Raw genomic sequence first — 19089 nt, 5'->3', positions numbered from 1 at the left:
ATCCCACATGCCGCGGAGCAGCTGGGCCCGTGAGCCATGGCCGCTGGGCCTGCGCGTCCGGAGCCTGTGCTCCGCAACGGGAGAGGCCACAGCAGAGGGAGGCCCGCATACCACAAAAAAAAAAAAATAATAATAATAAAAAATAAAATAAAATAAAATAATCATTGAAAGCTCAAAAATTGAAAATACACAACAAAGGCATGAACATTGATCCGAAGAAAATATAAATAGACATTGAATGAAAAAGACTGAAGCCGCTCAATTCATGTTGGAAACTCCATGATTAGCAGCATTTTTGGGATTGATACATAGACCAGAGACTTGAGCTACTGTAATAATTCGGCAAATGACTGACCACACTCTGTGTTGTTAAAAAGTCATTAAAATTTTGCTCTGCTGATTACATGGTAATTATACAGAAACTGTGGTATGGAAGAGCTATTACTAATAAGCATTGAGAATATAACATGAAAAAATACAAATAGAAGCAAACATGATTATTTATATAATAAAAATGCTGATAGTATTTCCTCTGTTCAAAGGGTCAAATGAAAATCTTCAGAAATTATGTGGCACTCAACATGAAAACCAGCTCAAATATTAACATGTTGCTAGTCTGTAACGGGCCCCAGACTAGAGCAGGTCTTTCACTGCTGTTTTGGTCTTTACTGTTCCCTTCGGCATAGGCTTTAATAAACAACTTGCTTCAGGTCACATCCTTCCTTAAAAAATCAAATAATATAGAAGTGAAAAATGTTAAAATGAAACTACTCCTTTATCCATGTGTGATTATTCTCAAAGATTTTTCTATATACATGCAAACATATCAGGGTCAGACCTCGGGTGTGGTAAGTGAGGCATCTAGGGTCTAAAATTTACGGAGGTACTGAGGATTTTGTGCCCTAGTCATCTCACTCACTTCCCCATAGTCCTGGTCCTGAAACATGTGCAATTATATGTATACAATTTTATACAAATTTACGTACAATATATTTGAAATCAAAATGGGATCGTGGTGTATGGGTGTAACTTGCTTGATTCACTCAGCAATATATGGCAAGCATCCTTCCTTGTGAGTATATATAGATCTGTATCATTTTTTCAAATATCTGCATAATATATTATAATCTGAATGTAGTATAATTTATTAAATCCCCCCTCTGCTGATGGACACATATCGCTTCCAGTGTGGGAGTACTGCTAAAAATATTACAATTTTATACACACAGTTTTGTGCAATTGTGTACTTTGGCAGGACAAATTATTGTCAGTAGTGCAATTGTGCATTCAACTAACATTCACGTTTTAAAGGTTTGTGGGTACAGACAACTTTCCCTCTAAACTGCAGCAATGTCAAATCAAACTTTCAGAGATGATGGAAATGTTCTCTGAGTTGTCCAGTATGGTAGCCACTAGTGACATGAGGCCATTGGTCACTTGAAATGTTGTTAGTGAAACTGAGGAACTGAATTTTAATTTTATTTCATTTTTTAAAGTATTTATTTATTTATTTATTTTATTTATTTGGCTGCATCTGGTCTTAGTTGCAGCACACGGGCTCTTCATTGTGGCACGCAGGCTTCTCTCTAGTTGTGGCGTGCGGGCTCTAGAGCACGCCATCTCAGTAGTTGTGGCGCGTGGGCTTAGTTGCCCCACGGCATGTGGGATCTTAGTTCCCTGACCAGGGAGCGAACCGGCGTCCCCTGCATTGGAAGGTGGATTGTTAACCACTGGACTTCCAAAGAAGTCCCTTTATTTCATTTTAAATCTAAAATTTTCAATTGATTGTCTTTGATTTTCTTGGTTTATGATCACTGGCTAGGGCATCCATAAAAACATTGAATAATAGGTGTGAATAAGTAGACTTTTCTTGTTCTGAGCTTTAATCAGAATTCTTCAAGAGTCACATCTTATGTGTGACATTTGTTTTTGGTTTCTGATAGGTTGTCTTCATCAAAGTAACAGAAAGTGCTAGTGGGCTACCCCTCAAAGCCATTCTGTAACCTCTAACTATGGTTGCTGGAGAGCCAGTTACTTACTTCCTCTGTTAAGGGGAAGTCTGCTGGCATCTTAAGAGAGAGATCATTTGAATCCTTTTAAGGGTTAGGTATCAGTGTGTGTGTGAGTGCAGAGCTGGTTGGCAGTTCTCCTTTTCCTACATCCAGTCTTGAAGCCTAGAGCTGTGGCAGCCCTCCTAATAATAAGCAACCAGCATGAGAATGAAGAGCTGACAGCTAAGCATGGTCAAAACACAAGGCTGGAATGAACCTGAGTCCTGAGTTATATTTTTAGCTCACTGACCCAGTTCTGAGACTGTCTGCTTCTGAAATTCTTGTAAAATAAATACAAAAATGTTATTATAGCTTAAACCACCATTCACAGAGTTTTCTGTTACTTTCCACCAGAGCATTCTTAACCAGTACTTAAAGTTAAGAACACTTTTTTTCTATTCCTAGTTTTATAAGTATTATTAAAACCAGAAATGAATGTCATGATCAATCACATATCTTTTCAAATATAAATTTCAAAGAACAACAGCAAATACTTAAATAATGCCAAATATGTGGAAGGCATTGTTCTAAGTTTTTACATTTATTAACTAATGTAATCTTTATAAAAACCCTATGGGGTAGATACTATTATTATCTATATTTAAAAATAAGGAAATTGAGACACAGAGAGGTTAGGTAAATTGCCTAAGGTCATATAGCTAGTAAGTGACAGAGTCAGTATTTGAACCTATACAGTTTGGCTCCAGGATCCTGGATCTTAGTCTACCTCTAGCACTTATTATAGTATTGAAAAAATGATACATGGACCCCAGTATGTATTTCTCAATTCTATCATTATTTTATTATTAGTTGCCTTTATCATAAGAGTTACCAACAGAGCTATTTGACTGAACTAATGGCAAGTGAATATGAATTATTTTATTATTTTTAATTGAATTGTAATTAATATACATATTACATTAGTTTCAGGTATATTACATAGTGATTCAATATTTTTAAATATTATGAAATGATAATAATAAATCTAGTTCCCGTCTGTCACCAAAGTTGTTACAATATTATTGACTATATTCCCTCTACTATGCACTACATCCCTGTGACTTATTTATTTTATAGCTGGAAGTTTGTACCTCTTAATCTCCTTCACCTATTTCATCTGTCCCTCAACCCCCTGCCCCTCTGGTAACCACCTGTTTGTTCTCTATATATGTGAGTCTGCTTCAGTTTTGTTTGGATTATTCATCTGTTTTGCTTTTTAGATTCCACGTATAAGTGAAATTATACAGTATTTGTCTTTCTCTGTCTAACTTATTTCACTTCACATAATACCCTCTAGGTCCATCCATACTGCTGCAAAGGGCAAGATTTTATCATTTTAATGACCGAGTAATATTCCATTGTGTATATATACCACATTTTTATCCATTCATCTATCAATGGACACTTACATTGCTTCCATATCTTGGCTATTGTAAATAGTTCTGCAATGAACATAGGGGTACCTATATCTTTTCAAATTGTGTTTTCATTTCTTCAGATGAAAAGCCAGTAGTGGAATTGCTGGACCATATGGTAGTTCTGTTTTTAATTTTTTTTTTAGGAAACTTTATACCCTTTTCCATAGTGACTGCACCAATTTACATTCCTACAAACAGTGCATGAGAGGTCCCTTTTCTCCACATCCTCACTAACACTTGCTGTTTCTTGTCTTTTTGATAATAGCCATCCTGATAGATGTGAGGTGGTATCTCATTGTGATTTTGATTTGCATTTCCCTGATGATTAGTGACACTGAGCACATTTTCATGTGTCTGTTGGCCATCTGTATATTTCCCTTGGAAAAATGTCTATTCAGGTCCTGTGCCCATTTTAAAATCAGGTTGTTTGGTTTTTTTGATTTTTTTTTTTTTAACATCTTTATTGGAGTATAACTGTTTTACAATAGTGTGTTAGTTTCTCCTTTACAACAAAGTGAATCAGTTATACATATACATATGTTCCCATATCTCTTCCCTCTTGCGTCTCCCTCCCTCCCACCCTCCCTATCCCACCCCTCTCGGTGGTCACAAAGCACAGAGGTGATCTCCCCGTGCTATGCGGCAGCTTCCCACTAGCTATCTAATTTACATTTGGTAGTGTATCTATGTCCCTGCCACTCTCTCACTTGGTTTTTTTGATATTGAGTTGTGTGAATCCTTTATATATTTTGGATATCAACCCCTTACTGGATATATCATTTGCAGATATTCTCCTGTTCAGTAGATTGCCTTTCATTTTGCTTGCTGGTTTCCTTCCTTGTGTGAAAGCTTTTTAGTTTGGTGTAGTCCCATGTGCTTAATTTTGCTTTTGTTTCCCTTGCCTGAAGAGGCATATCCAAAAATATGTTGCTAAGACCAGTGTCAAAGAGATTACTGCCTATATTTTCTTCTAGAAGTTTTATGGTTTCAGGTCTCACATGTCAGTCTTTAATCCATTTTGAGTTTATTTTTGTATATGGTGTAAGAAAGAAGTCCAGTTTCATTTTTTTGAATGTAGCTGTCCAGTTTTCCCAGCATCATTTATTGAAGAGACTGTCTTTTTCCCATTGGATATTCTTACCTCCATTGTCGTAAATTAATTGACCATATAAGTGTGGATTCATTTCTGAGCTCTCTATTCTGTTTCATTGATCCATGTGTCTGTTTTTGTGCCAGTTTCATAATGTTTTGATTATTGTAACTTTGTATTATAGTTCAAAATCAGGGAATGTGGTATCTTCTTTCTTAAGATTGTTTTGGCTATTTGGGGTCCTTTGTGGACCCATACAAATTTTAGGGTTATTTGTTTTAGTTCTGTGAAAAATGCCATTGGTATTTTAATAGGGATTGCATTGAATCTGTAGATTGCTTTGAGGAGTATGGACATTTTAACGATATTGTTTCTTCCAGTCCATGAGCACTTTTTTTTTTTCTGTTTATTTGTGTTGTCTTTAATTTCTTTCTTCAAAGTCTTCTAGTTTTCAGAGTATAGGTCTTTCACCTTCTTGGTTAAATTAAGTTCCTAGGAATTTTTTTTTTTGGATGCAATTGTAAATGGGATTGTTTTCTTCATTTCTCTTTGTGATGGTTCATTATTAGTATATAGAAATGCAACAGATTTCTGTATATTATTTTTGTATCCTGCAACTTTATTGAATTCATTTATTAGTTCTAATAAATTTTTTTGGTGGATATTAATTCAGTATTTTAATGTCAGATACATAATTTGCTGTAAAAAGAGAGCACCAGTAAAATTCAATCGATCAAGCTTCACAGCAAATCTTAGTTTTACATACTCAATTTATTTTCTTAAAAAGTTTGATTCACAAATTCATTTCTTAGACTTTTTTTTTTCTGGGACTCGCAAGAATAATATCCTTTTCTTATTCTTCCTAAAGTTAGAGTTATAATAGATGAATTAAGGCAATTTTTCCCATTTCTTTAACATGTCCTTACTTTGGCCAGAATTTCTTTCTTTTTTTTTAATAACTTTTTTTGTTTGTTTTATTCTGCATTTCTCATATGACAGTCCCAAACCCAACACTTGGTTTTGTTTTCTGCCTTTCTTATTCTGTCAGCATCTATGTCAACACACTTTTTCCCAATAGCATATGCAATCTGATCCTCATCTGGTGGGTACACATAGGCCCTCAAAGATCCTGGCTCTCCAGCCTGGAAACCTGAGTCCTTCCTTTCGACTACACCCACGTTTGTCTGTGCTTGGGGCTCTGCCTTGGTCCCATCACCTTTAAGGTGTCCTTAGGCCAGGAGCACCAAACACGTTATATGCCAACTCTGAATAAATACAGGGGGCTGCTTGGAGCCCAGGGTTGAGGGTAAGATGGCAGGCTGTGTCTGGGTTCCATTACAAAGAATGTTGTGCTTGACTGGCAATGTCTGCCATGGCAACACCAACTAGACACGTCTGGAATGAGGATATTGGGAGAAGAGGCTACACGCTGGCCACAGGTTTAGAAAGGGACAAGATGTACGTTCCATCCCTGCCTTAGGTGGTTGTTCTGTTTCCCAGGCTGTGTTGTCTCACTGGCCAGGAGGCTGAGGGGGCAGTCTAAAGACCATGAAGCTGCAAGTGGCTTCCCCAGACCCTGGATCGGAGATCATGAGCCCCAAGCTAGAGGGAGCTTGGAAGTGCAGCCTGTGCAGGGCCCTACAGGGGTCTACATGCTGCAGGCCACGCTGGCATTAGCTCCTTGTCTTCTGGAGTCAGTTTCATCCAGGCAAAGCCAGCTGGCTGGCTGTCAAAGAGTCAGATACAACTGGAGGGTAAAAACACTTTTCCATGGCACTTAATCTCTGGATACACTTTCCAAACTAAAAAGGTTTCTCTTCTGTGTGCTACTGAGAAATCAAGATAGAGTAAAAAGACAGTCTTACTTTAATCAAGTTCCAGAATGAGGACATACAGCTTAGAAAAGCACTGTCTCAGCAGAATATGCAAGGATGCATGTAAAAGAATGTTTCTAGAAAATCCCAAAGGCACCAAATATAACCCCAGCTTTGCCTTCTGCTTCTCCTTGATGCCACTGCATACCCCAGGCGGGGAGGCTACTTTGTCCAGCTGACTTTGGGAATGTCATAGTGCTCTGTGAGTGCCAGGTGTCTGTTGAAGTCCTCTTCTCTCTGCTTGTGTGTATTAAATGCTTTCTTCAGGATTTGCCGCTTCTCCTGCATCTTCCATTTGCTGCTTCTCCTGCATCTTCTCGAAGGCTGCCTGGGCCGGTGTCCACTTGTGCAGGCTGCACCGCTTCTCCTCCTCGTTCTTTTTGCTTGTTCCCATCGCACCCAGGAGTTTCACCTAGTCTTTGTCCTTCTTTTTCTTCTTCCGCTTAGTCACTCTGAGCTCTGCGATGCCTTTCAGCTTCAGAGGCCCCTTCTCCACAATTTCTTCCTTTTTCTCCCCTTCTTCTTTGATCAAGGACAGTGATGCTATTTTCCTCTGTCATCCAAGCAAAAGTTGCACAGACAAACAAAAAAAGGGAACAAGGACTTAATACTCCCACCTACTTCTGGGTTTTTATGTCTCATCTCTTTTGTTCTGTCTTTACTGTGCATGACTCAACATACGTGGACAATATCTTAAAATCCTGTTGGCACTCCATAAATTAAAATAACAGAGTCTCCTGACAGCAGTAGTTATATAAGTAAATGTAAACCAAGATTGTCTGTGATGCAGGGCACAATGGGAATTACTTTTCAGCTTTGTATAAGTTGACAATAGAGAATTATATTGATACTTGATAATCTTTAAAGGCATTTGTTGTATTTTTCCTATTTCCTATTATTTATGTGTCCATTGGAAGTATAGTGAATTCAAATTAACTAAGTATGAGTTGTGAAAAAGATAATATTAGTAAGATGACTCCAGTCTAACCATCATCATAGGCTTATTCTTTTACCATCACCTAAAGAAGATAAGGGTTTTTTTGTGTGTATATAAGTATAGTGACATTTAGTTCATAGATTTGTCATCATCATCTTTATTATCATTTCAAGATGATAAGGATAATATTATAAATTATCATAATCATAATTATCACCATTATGTGAGATTTTGTATATTTATCATTTAATATAATTCTTTTTCTAGTGATTCTTTAAAAAAAATTATTGCTAGATATATAATTAAATGTCAGTGAATCAAGAGTGGCCAAGATGGTGGAGTAGGGAGACCCTGAGCTCACCTCCTCCCACAGGCACACCAAAATTACAACTATTTACAGAGAAACTATTGATGAGAAGAACCTGAAGACTAGCAGAAAAGATCTTCTACAACTATAGATATAAAGAAGGAACCAAAATGAGATGGGTAGGAGGGGCAGAAATGTGGTATTAGTCAGACCCATACCCCCAGGCAGGCAACCCACAAGTGGGAGGATAATTACAATTGTAGAGGTTCTCCCCAAGGAGCTAGGGGTCTGAGCCCCACACTTGGCTCCCCACTTGAGGGGTCCTGCACTGGGAAGATGAGCCCTCAGAGTGTTTGGCTTTGACGACCAGCAGGGTTTCGTTTTGGGAGAGCCAGAGGACTGTAGGAAACAGAAACTCCACTCAAATGGTGCACACAAATTTTCACATGCTCTGAGATCAAGGGCAGGAGCAAGCATTTTGCAAAGAGTTTGGGTCAAATCCACTTGCTGATCTTGGAGAGCTTCTTGCAGAGGCAGGAGGCAACTAGGACTTACCCTGGGGACATAAACACTTGCAGCAGCCATTTTGGGGAGTTTATTCTACCACAAGGACACTAGTACTAACAAATGACATTTTTGAATCCTCCCACTATCTTATTTGTGCTGGGACCCGGTTCCACCAACCAGCCAGTTGGCACCAGTCCTGGGACACCCCATGCCAAAGAGCGAGCCAGACAAGGACACAGCCCCAACCACCATCAGGGCAGTTGCTTTAGGACCCCCTGAACCCCCAGCCTCCCTGGGACCTGGATCCCTCCACCAGAGGGCCCAGGACCTGGTTCCACCCACCAGTGGGCAGTCACTAGCCTGGACTCCCAGGGCCCCACAGTTAGTTGCCAGGACATGGCCCTACCCACCACTGGGCCAACACCAGATCCAGGACCTGTGGGCACCAGCCTTGGGACACCCTGGGCTCTGGTCTTGCCCACCAGCAAGCCCACACCAGCTTTGCACCCCTGGGCCTCAGCCAGCCACCCCAGGACCTGGCTTCACTCACTAGTGGGCCAGCAATAGCCCTGGGACACCCCCAAGGGCTCTGCAGCCAGCCGCCTCATGACCTGACCTCACACACCAGTGGGCCTGCCCCAGGACTGGGACTTTGCAGGCCATGAACAGCCACTTGTGGCAGGAACTGGCCCTGCTTACCAGTGGCCAGCAGCCTCTGTACTCAGCAAGGCCTGATGACTAACTGGACTGAGGGTCAGTCATGCCTACCAGCATGCCCAGAGTAGTCAGCCCACCACAACAAAAGGCTCACACAGCTCACATAGATGATGCCTCTAGGGCATATAATGCTGGTGACCAGAGTGGAGTGTGCTGCTAAGCCCCATAGGACATCTCCTACATAAGGCCACTTCTCCAAGATCAGGTAGCCAGACTACCAAATACATAGAAATAAAAATGGAGAATTAAGCAAAATGAAGTGATAGAGGAACAAGATAAAGCTATGGAAGAAGAACTAAGTGAAGTGGAGATAAACAATCTGCCTGATAAAGAATTCAAGGTAATGATCATAGAGATGCTCAAAGAATTTGGGAGAAGAACAGATGAGAAGTCAGAAGTTTCTAACAACAAGTTAGAAAATATGAAAAAGAACCAAACAGAGATGACGAATACAATAACTGAAATAAAAACTATACTAGAAGTAATCAACAGTAGATTAATAATACAGAGGAACAGATCAGCAAGCTGGAAGGCAGAGTAGTGGAAATCACCCAAGCTGAACAGAAAAAAGAAAAAAATTTTTCAATGAGAGCACTTTAAGAGACCTCTGGAATAACATCAAGGGTACTAATATTAGCACTAACATTAGGGGTCCCAGAAAGAGAAGAGAAAAGATGGCAGGGAACATATTTGAAGATATAACAGCTGAAAACTTCCTTAACCTGAGAAAAGAAACAGACATCCAAGCACAGGAAGCACAGGGAGTCCCAAATAAGATCAGCCCAAAGAGGATGACACCAAGACACGCTGTAATTAAAATGGCAAAAATTTAAGATAAAGAGAAAATATTAAAAGCAGCAAGAGAAAAGCAACTTGTTATGTACAGTGGACTCCCATAAGGCTCTCAGCTGACTTTGCAGCAGAAACCCCGCAGGCCAGAAGGGAGTGGCACAATATATTTTAAATGTTGAAAGGGAAAAACCTACAACCAAGAATACTCTACCAGCAAGGCTATCATTCATATCTGAAGGAGAGATCAAGAGGTTACAGAGACGCAAGAGCCACAAGAGTTCGTCATTATGAAACCAGCTTCACAAGAAATGTTAAAGGGACTTCTCTAAGTGGAAAAGACTATAAATAGAAATATGAAAATGATATAAGGAAAAATCTCTTTGGTAAAGGCAAATATTCAGTAAAGGTAGTAGATCAACCACATATAAAGTGAATAGGAATGTTAAAAGACAAAGGTAATAAAATCATCTATATCCACAATAACTAGCTAAGGGATACACAAAACAAAAAGAAGTACAATATGACATCGGAAACAGTAAACATGGTGGTGGGGGAATACAAATGCAGGATTGTTAAAATGTGTTCAAACTTAAGAGATCAGGAACTTGAAATATATAAACACATATAAACTATATATATATATAAATTCATGATATATATATAAACTTCATGGTAACCACAAACCAGAATCAAAAATAGATACATGCACATCAAAGAAAAAGGAATCCAAAAATAACACTAGTCATCAAATCACAAGGAAAAAGAGCAAAAGAAGAAGAAAAGAACAAAAACGAACTATAAAAACAACCAGAAAACAGTTAACAAAATGGAAATACATGCATACCTATCAATAAGTACTTTAAGTATAAATGGACCAATTGCTCCAATCAAAAGATACGGAGTGGCTGAACGGATACAAAAACAAGACCCGTATATATGATGCCTACAAAAACTCACTTCAGATCTAAAGACATGCACAGACTGAAAGTGAGAGGGTGTAAAAGTTATTCCATGCAAATGAAAATGAGAAGAAAGCCGAGGCAGTAATACTTATATCAGCCAAAATAGATTTTGAAACAAAGACTATAACAAGAGATAAGGACATTACATAATGATCAAGGGATCAATCCAAGAAAAAGATATAACAATTGTAAATATACATGCACCCCATGTAGGAGCACCTATACACATAAAGCAAATAATAATAGACAAAAAGGGAGAAATTGACAGTAACACAATAATAGTAGGGGTCTTTAACACCACACTTATATCAATGGACAGATCATCCAGACAGAAAATCAATAGGGAAACATTGGTCTTAAGTGACACATTAAAGCAGATGGACTTAATAGATGTATATAGAACATTACATCCAAAAGCAGCAGAATGCACATTCTTTTCAAATGTACAATACATGGAGCATTCTCCAGGATAAATCACATCCTAGGCCAGAAAACAAATCTCAGTAAATTTAAGAAGATTGCAATCATATCTAACATCTTTTCCAATCACAGAACTGTGAGAATAGAAATCAACTACAAGGAAGAAAACTGCAAAAAACACAAACATATGGAGGCTAAATAATATGCTACCAAAGAACCAATGGGTTGCTGGAGAAATCAAAGAAGAAATTTAAAAAAAGAGAAACACCTGGAGACAAATGAAAACAAAAACGCAATGATTCAAAATCTATGGGATGCAGCAAAAGCAACTGTAAGAGGTATGCAGATAGCAATATAAGCCTACGTCAGGAAACAAGAAAAATCTCAAATAAACAACCTAACCTTACAACTAAATTTCTTAAAAAAAAAGGAAGAACAAACAGAACTCAAAGTTAGTATAAGGAAAGAAATCATAAAGATCAGAGCAGAAATAAAAATGAAATAGTGATTTAAAAAAAAATAGAAAAGATCAATGAAACTAAGAGCTGGTTCTTTGAAAAAATTTAAAAATGGGCAAACCTTTAGCCAGACTCATCAAGAAAAAAAGAGAGAGGGCCCTGATCAATAAAATCAGAAATGAAAAAGGAGAAGTTACAATCAATACCACAGAAATACAAAGGATAATAAGAGATTACTATGAACAATTATACACAATAAAATGGACAACCTAGAAGAAATGGACACATTCCTAGAAATGTACAATCTCCCAAGACAGAACCAGGAAGAAATAAAAAATATGAACTGACCAATTACCAGTAAAGAAATTGAATTGGTAATTAAAAACTCCCAACAAAGTCCAGGCTCAGATATCATCACAGGTGAATTCTACCAAACACATAAAGAAGAGTTAACACCTATCCTTCTCAAACTATTCTAAAACACTGCAAGGGAAAGAATGCTTCCGTACTCATTCTTCAAGGCCAACATCACCCAGATACCAAAACCAGACAAAGGTATCACACACAAAAAAGAAAATTACAGGCCAATATCACTGATGAATATAGATGCAAAAATCCTCAACAAAATACTAGCAAAGTGAATTCAACAGCACATTACAAGGATCATACAGAATAATCAAGTGGGATTTATCCTAGGGATGTAAGGATGTACAATATCCACAAATCAAACAGTGTGACACACCACACTAACAAATTGAAGAAAAAAAATTATATGATCATCTCAATAGATTCAGAAAAAGCTTTTCAAAAACTTCAACATCTATTTATGAAAAAAACTCTCAAGGAAGTGAGTATAGAAGGACCACACCTCAACATAATAAAAGCCATATACGAGAAGCCCACAGCTAACATCATACTCAATGGTGAAAAGCTGAAAGCATTTCCTCTGAGATCAGGAACAAGACAAGGATGCCCATTCTCACCACTTTTATTCAACATAGTATAGGAAGCCCTAGCCACACCAATCAGACAAGAAAAAGAAACAAAAGCCATCCAAATTGGAAAGGAAGAAGTAAAACTGTTACTGTTTGCAGATGACATGATACTATACATAAAAAATTCTTAATACACCACCAAAAATCTACTAGAACTCATCAGTGAATTTGGTCAATTCGCAGGATACAAAATTAATGTACAGAAATCTGTTGCATTTCTGTATACTAACAATGAACTATCAGAAAGAGAAATTAAAGAAATAATCCCATTTGTAAATGCATCAAAAAGAATACAGTACCTAGGAATAAATCTAACTAAGGAGGTAAAAGACCTGTACTCAGAAAACAATAAGGCACTGATGAAAGAAATTAAAGACAACACAACTAGATGGAAAGATATACCATGTTCATAGATTGGAAGAATTAATAGTGTTAAAATGACCATACTACCCAAGGTAATTTACAGATTCAGTGCAATCCCTATCAAAATACCAATGGCATTTTTCACAGAACTAGAACAAATAAGTCTAAAATTTGTATGGAAACACAAAAGACCCCAATTAGCTGTAATTTTCTCAATCTTGAGAAAGAGCATAACTTGAGATATCACACTCCCTGATTTCAAACTATACAAATGAGGTACAGTCATCAAAACAGTATGGTACTGGCACAAAAACAGACACATAGATCAGTGGAACAAAATAGAGAGCCCATAAATGAACCCACACTTATATGGTTAATTAATCTGTGACAAAGGAGACAAGAATATACAGTGGGGAAAGACAGCCTCTTCAATAAATGGTGCTGGGAAAACTTGACAACTACATGAAAAGAATCAAACTGGACTACTTTCTTATGCTATGTATAAAAATAAATTCAAAATGGATGAAAGACGTAAATATAAGACCTGAAACCATAAAACTTCTAGAAGAAAACATAGGCAATAATCTCTTTGACATTGGAGTTAGCAGTATTTTTTTGGATATGTCTCTTCAGGCAAGAAACAAAAGCAAAATTAAACAAATGGAAATGAGACTACATCAAACTAAAAAACTTTTGCACAATGAAGGAAACTATCAAGAAAACAAAAAGGCCACCTACTGAATGGTCAAAGATATTTGTAAATGATATATCTGATATATATATCTGATATATATATCTAAATGATATATCTGATACATCTGATGGTTAATCTCCCAACTATACAGAGAACTCACACAAGTTGACATCAAAAAAACCCAAAGAACCTAATTAAAAAATTGGCAGAGTATATGAACATTTTCAAAAGAAGACATACAGGTGGCCAACAGGCACATGAAAAAAAAATGCTCATCATTACTAATCATCAAGGAAATGCAAATCTAAACCACAATGAGATATCACCTCACACCTATCAGAATAGGTATTATCAAAAAGACAACAAATAACGTGTCGATGAGGATATGGAGAATAAAGAACCCTTATGTATTGGGTTGGCCAAAAAGTTCATTTGGTTCTAAGTAAAACAAAAAGACACATTTTTCATTTTCACGAAGAACTTTATTGAACAACGTATTCACTAACCAAACTAACTTTTTGGACAACCCAATACTATTGGTGGCAATGTAAATTGGTGCAGCCACTATGGAAAACAATGTGAGGTTCCTCAAAAAATTAAAAATAGAATTATCTTATGACCCAACAATTCCACTCCTAGGTATTTATCCAAAGAAAAGGAAAACATTAATTTGTAAAGATATATGCTCCCCTATGTTCATAATAGTCAAGATATGGAAGCAACCTAAGCGCCAGTAGTAGATGAATGGGTAAAGAATAAGTTATCTGTATAAAATGGAATATTACTCATCCATGAAAGAGAATGAAATATTGCCATTTGCAACAACATGGATGGACCCTAGAGGATATAATGCTAAGTGAAATAAGTCAGAGAAAGACAAATACGGTGTAATTTCACTTACACGTGGAATCTAAAAAAACAAAACAAATGAAGAAATGTAACAAAACAGAAAGATTCATATATACAGAGAGCAAACTGATGGTTGCCAGAGGTGGGATAGAAGAGAAATAGGTGAGGGAAATTAAGAGGTACAAACTTCCAGTTACAAAGTAAATGAGTCACAGGTATGAAATGTATAGTATAGGGAATATATCAATAATTATGTAATATCTTGGTAAGTTGACAAATGGTAGGTAACTAGACTTAATTGTGATGATAATTTTGAAATGTATAGAAATATTGAATCACTGCTTTTTGTACCAGGAACATAGTATTGTTATACTTCAAAAACAAATATACTTCAAAAGCAAATAAAGAAACTCATAGAAAAAGAGATCAGATTTGTGGTTACCAGAGGCGGGGGTTGTTTGGGGGGTGGATTGGGATGAAGGCAGTCAAAATGCACAAACTTCCAGTTGTAAGATAAGTAAGCACTAGGGATGTAATGTACAACACGATAAATATAATTAACACTTCTGTGTGTTAATATATGAAAGTTGTTCAGAGAGTAAATCCCAAGTGTTCTCATTGCAAGGAAAATTTTTTTTCCTATTTCTTTAATTTTTTATCTACATGAGATAATGGATGTTCATTAAACATATTGTGGTAATAATTTCATGATCCACGTAATTCAAATCATTATGCTCTACACCTTAAACGTATACAGTGCTGTATGTCAATTACATCTCAACAAAAATGGAAGGAAAAAAATGTCAGTGAATCTATACAATTAATCCACATTCTGGATAAACACTACAATCTCAATCTGAAATAAATCCATGAATTATCATATGTCTTTGTATGTCTTTGGCAAATATACACACAAGAGATTATATATCTGTTATCTATTATGTAAATATAGGGTTTACTTTAGCTATGCCAGACAAAGTCAGAAAAATAAAGATGCTGTAGGCAGAGGATTTATAACATTCACAGGGCCGGGGCAGCGGTGTTAATAATGTTCACAGCCAGAGAAGAAATTAGAAAGAGTAAGATGGACCACAACAATGAAAACAGTACAATCCAGTGAGAGAAACTGAAAAAAGGCAACAAGATTTAGAGACTTGAAAGGGAGGCTGGGAAACATTGCTTTGGTACAGAATACAATGGAACCAAGTAAAGAACAAAATAAAAATAAGTTGGTTGAAAAAGGAGACATTCTAGGGAATTCAGGTAAGGAATTTGAGTTTGTTGGGTGTGAGGGTATTTGCAAATGCATATCTCTTCTTCCAGTTTCATGCCTTCAGGAACACAGATGGGAACCTAACAAGAAAAAAAAAGGCAAGGTCTTTAGTTGGGGGCTTTAAGGGTGTTACCTCGTTATTATTATTCCTGAAGAGTACCAGCTTTCCATGTTCTTTAGTTTTTCTTTTGTTTCATAATGGCATTTGGGTAAAATTGCCTGTGTAATACCCTCCTAGACACATCAAGTTTTGGGAAAAAACAATACTTTCCTCTATGTCATCGCTTCATGGTGGGCCAAGCTTGGGCCTCTTGGTGTGTTTGGACCATTGTCATGCATAGCTTCCTGTGTGAGGAAATCTAAAATTAACTCTGATTACGAGAGGGCATGAGTTCAAATCCAGATTCTAGCAGTGTACATTTTGGTTCTGTAAGCTTCTGTTTCCTTATATATAAAATTTGGAAAACAATTGCACCTAACTCAGAGGTTGAGAGATGTGAAATAAGCATAGTGAATGGAACATAGTGAATGTTCAGTAGCTGATATTGGTTCTTTAATATGAACCATCATATAGCCATCAACTCAGTCTTTATCTACCAGTTGCTTTGCTTAATGGCTGAGCATTGTACTGATGGGAAAGCTCGTTCTGCCTAATCAAATGTTAACTTAATTCCGGGCATGATGGGGCATTTACCTGGTGTGCTAGTCTAGTTTAGAAAGGTAAATAATGTTAGTTAGTGCATATCGGTGATAATATTAAAATTACTACAAATCAGGAAAAAAATGTATTTTAAAATACACCTATTGTTTGGAACTGCATAGAAACCAGTCAGTATGACCTTGTGACTCCAGCAAGATGAGGTTTGGAGTGTCATGTAGTCATGAGACTACAGGATGAAGAGAGTCAGGGCAGGCAGGGGCAGAGGTAATGCCTCTGGGACCCTTCTCACCTAAGCAGATCCCACCAATATTTGAAAATGAGAGGAGATCAGTGAAGAAATGGATAATTCACAGGGCTGCATGCAAAGCAGTTTGGGCTGATAGCTTAATAGAGTTACCTTACTTTCATCGTTCTTCAGATCATCAAGTTCACAAAGCAAATGCAGATGGGCATAGCTTCTGTTGTTGCTACCACTTGATCTGAAAGACATTTATTGAGAGAGTTGCTTTGGCAAAGAAAGAGCAAGAGATAATCTCTTAACGTTTAGGACCATATGGTTCTTTATCCCCAATACAAATTGTGCATCATAGTCTTTTACAGCTGCAATGTTTTTTTACTCGTGAAAGAATGAAAATCTTACTTTATTTATTTTTCAAATTTATTTGTCCATGTTGGGTCTCAGTTGTAGCACGCGGGCTCTCCGTTGTGGTGCGCGGGCTCCAGAGCGCAGGGGCTCAGTAGTTGCGGCGTGCAGGTTTAGTTGCCCCGTGGCGTGTGGGATCTTAGTTCCCCAACCTGGGATGGAACTTGCATCCCCTGCATTGGAAGGCAGATTCCTAACCACTGGACCATGAGGGAAGTCCCTGGAAATCTTACTTTAAAAAGACAATAAATTGCTTAGATTTATTTTTGCTTTTAAAGTTCCAGTGATGCATTAACTTTAGTTAAAAGGGAACTTCAAAATCATTCTTTTATTCTACCTTACCTCCCTTGTCTACAGATCTATAATGTACTCAATCTTCATGTGTAGTTTCTGCTAGTTCAGACTCAAGATATACTGCTTCCACTGTATTCTTTAGAACATTCCATGGCAGAGGCATCAAATTAGTGTATATATTTTTTCTTCACTTCAGCTATATTTAAAGTCTCACCAAATTCTTTTTCTTCATCTGAGCTATATTAAATTAAAACATAACAGAAAAAAAGGCAGGTACCAAATCCCTAATGCCTGCTGTTTGCTTCTTATTTTTAAGAGAACTTCTTACAATAAAATCAGAATCAGAAAATAAATGTGTCACCCCAAAATCTCTTAGCAGTATTGGTAGCTTTCCAAACTACACATTAAAATTTAGTCTTGGATTATTTTTTAACATATGAAGAATTTCTTCACCTTAAGCAATTTGAGTAAATGGGATTTTGTAGGGTTTTTGGTTGGGATTTTCTCAATAGCCTCAAGGAAGGTCTGACTTTCTCATCCATCCTTCTGTAATTAAATGACAGGCATTTAGAGAGATGAGAGGCAGGCTGCCCACTCAGAAGCACCATCTCACCCTTCAGGAAGAGCTCCCAAATTAAGGATCCCAAATATTCCATACAAGGAGCTACATAGAAGAGAATCTGGCGCTGCAGAGGTGATCTGGATGCAGTAAGAAATGCAGGAAGATGCCCACAAATAAAGAGTAAGTCTGTAATCTCTAACATGTGCTCTTCCTTGTCTTCTTTGGAGAATTTTAAACACTATTGGAGTTCACTCAACTGCTCTCCTCATTAAAGGCTGAATCACTGCTAACATTTACTAAAGGAAAGTGGATTCTATCTCTTGGTCTCAAGAAAAATTGTTGAGTTTTTTCTCAGTCTCAGTGAAAATGGTAGTTTTCCTAGTGGAGGAATTAGGTGGTATAAATTATTTTGGGGAAATTGAGTTTTATCTTGCAGTCTTGCTCTCTTCCATTTACCGGCTAGTTGATCTCAGTCACTTTCTAAATCTCTGTCCACCAGTTTCCTGATCTATAAAACTGAGATAATAGTAGTACATATAAGCACTTGATAATTGTTCTACATTAATAATTATTGTTAAATTAATACACTGGAGTAACCTCTCTACCTGATGACTTTTGGGTATAAAATGTCTTTGTCTAGTAGGTAAAGGACAGTGACATCGACATTGGGCATTACTGTTGGGCGTGGGATTAAGCTAGGGGTTGAGAAAAATGAAAACATGGTCCTGACCTGAGACACATTAAATTTTATTTTTGTGCATAAAAACATACAGTAAAAAAGTTGTTTTCAGTTTTGAAAATTTATTGAGCTATGCACTTTTTATACTTTTAATGCATATTATCTATCAATAAAAAGGTAGAACAAAAAATAAACAATTTCTATGATAATCCTATAATGTGGAATGTGAAAAAATGAAGACATTTATAGCCTAGTTGAAATTAGAAATTAGAATTAATAGCTTCCCTTTTTTTGGAACCACCACACTGATAATAAAGTAGAAATCATCATAAATCACCACTAACCTGGTTACCTTTCAAAAATTGGAGTTGGTTCCCAAACTGGATGAAAATTTATGCCTATTCAGGGCTCCCCTGGTGGCGCAGTGGTTAAGAATCTGCCTGCCTATCATCAAAAAAATCTACAAACAATAAATGCTGGAGAGGGTGTGGAGAAAAGGGAACACTCTTGCACTGCTGGTGGGAATGTAAATTGATACAGCCA

The 19089-nt window shown here is 37.2% G+C and overlaps 1 protein-coding gene and 1 pseudogene across 1 annotated transcript in view; one reads left to right on the top strand and one right to left on the bottom strand.

Moving 5' to 3' along the window:
- Positions 1–19089, top strand: part of LMNTD1 (lamin tail domain containing 1) — a 468403-nt gene that overhangs the window by 90413 nt on the left and 358901 nt on the right. The window lies entirely within an intron of this gene.
- Positions 6352–8262, bottom strand: LOC112066337 (protein FAM32A-like; annotated as a pseudogene).

Source organism: Physeter macrocephalus, chromosome 6, assembly GCF_002837175.3.
Source record: "Physeter macrocephalus isolate SW-GA chromosome 6, ASM283717v5, whole genome shotgun sequence".
NCBI lineage: Eukaryota > Metazoa > Chordata > Mammalia > Artiodactyla > Physeteridae > Physeter > Physeter macrocephalus.
Note: the sequence above shows the minus strand (reverse complement) of the source record. Positions and strands in the feature narration are given on the sequence as shown.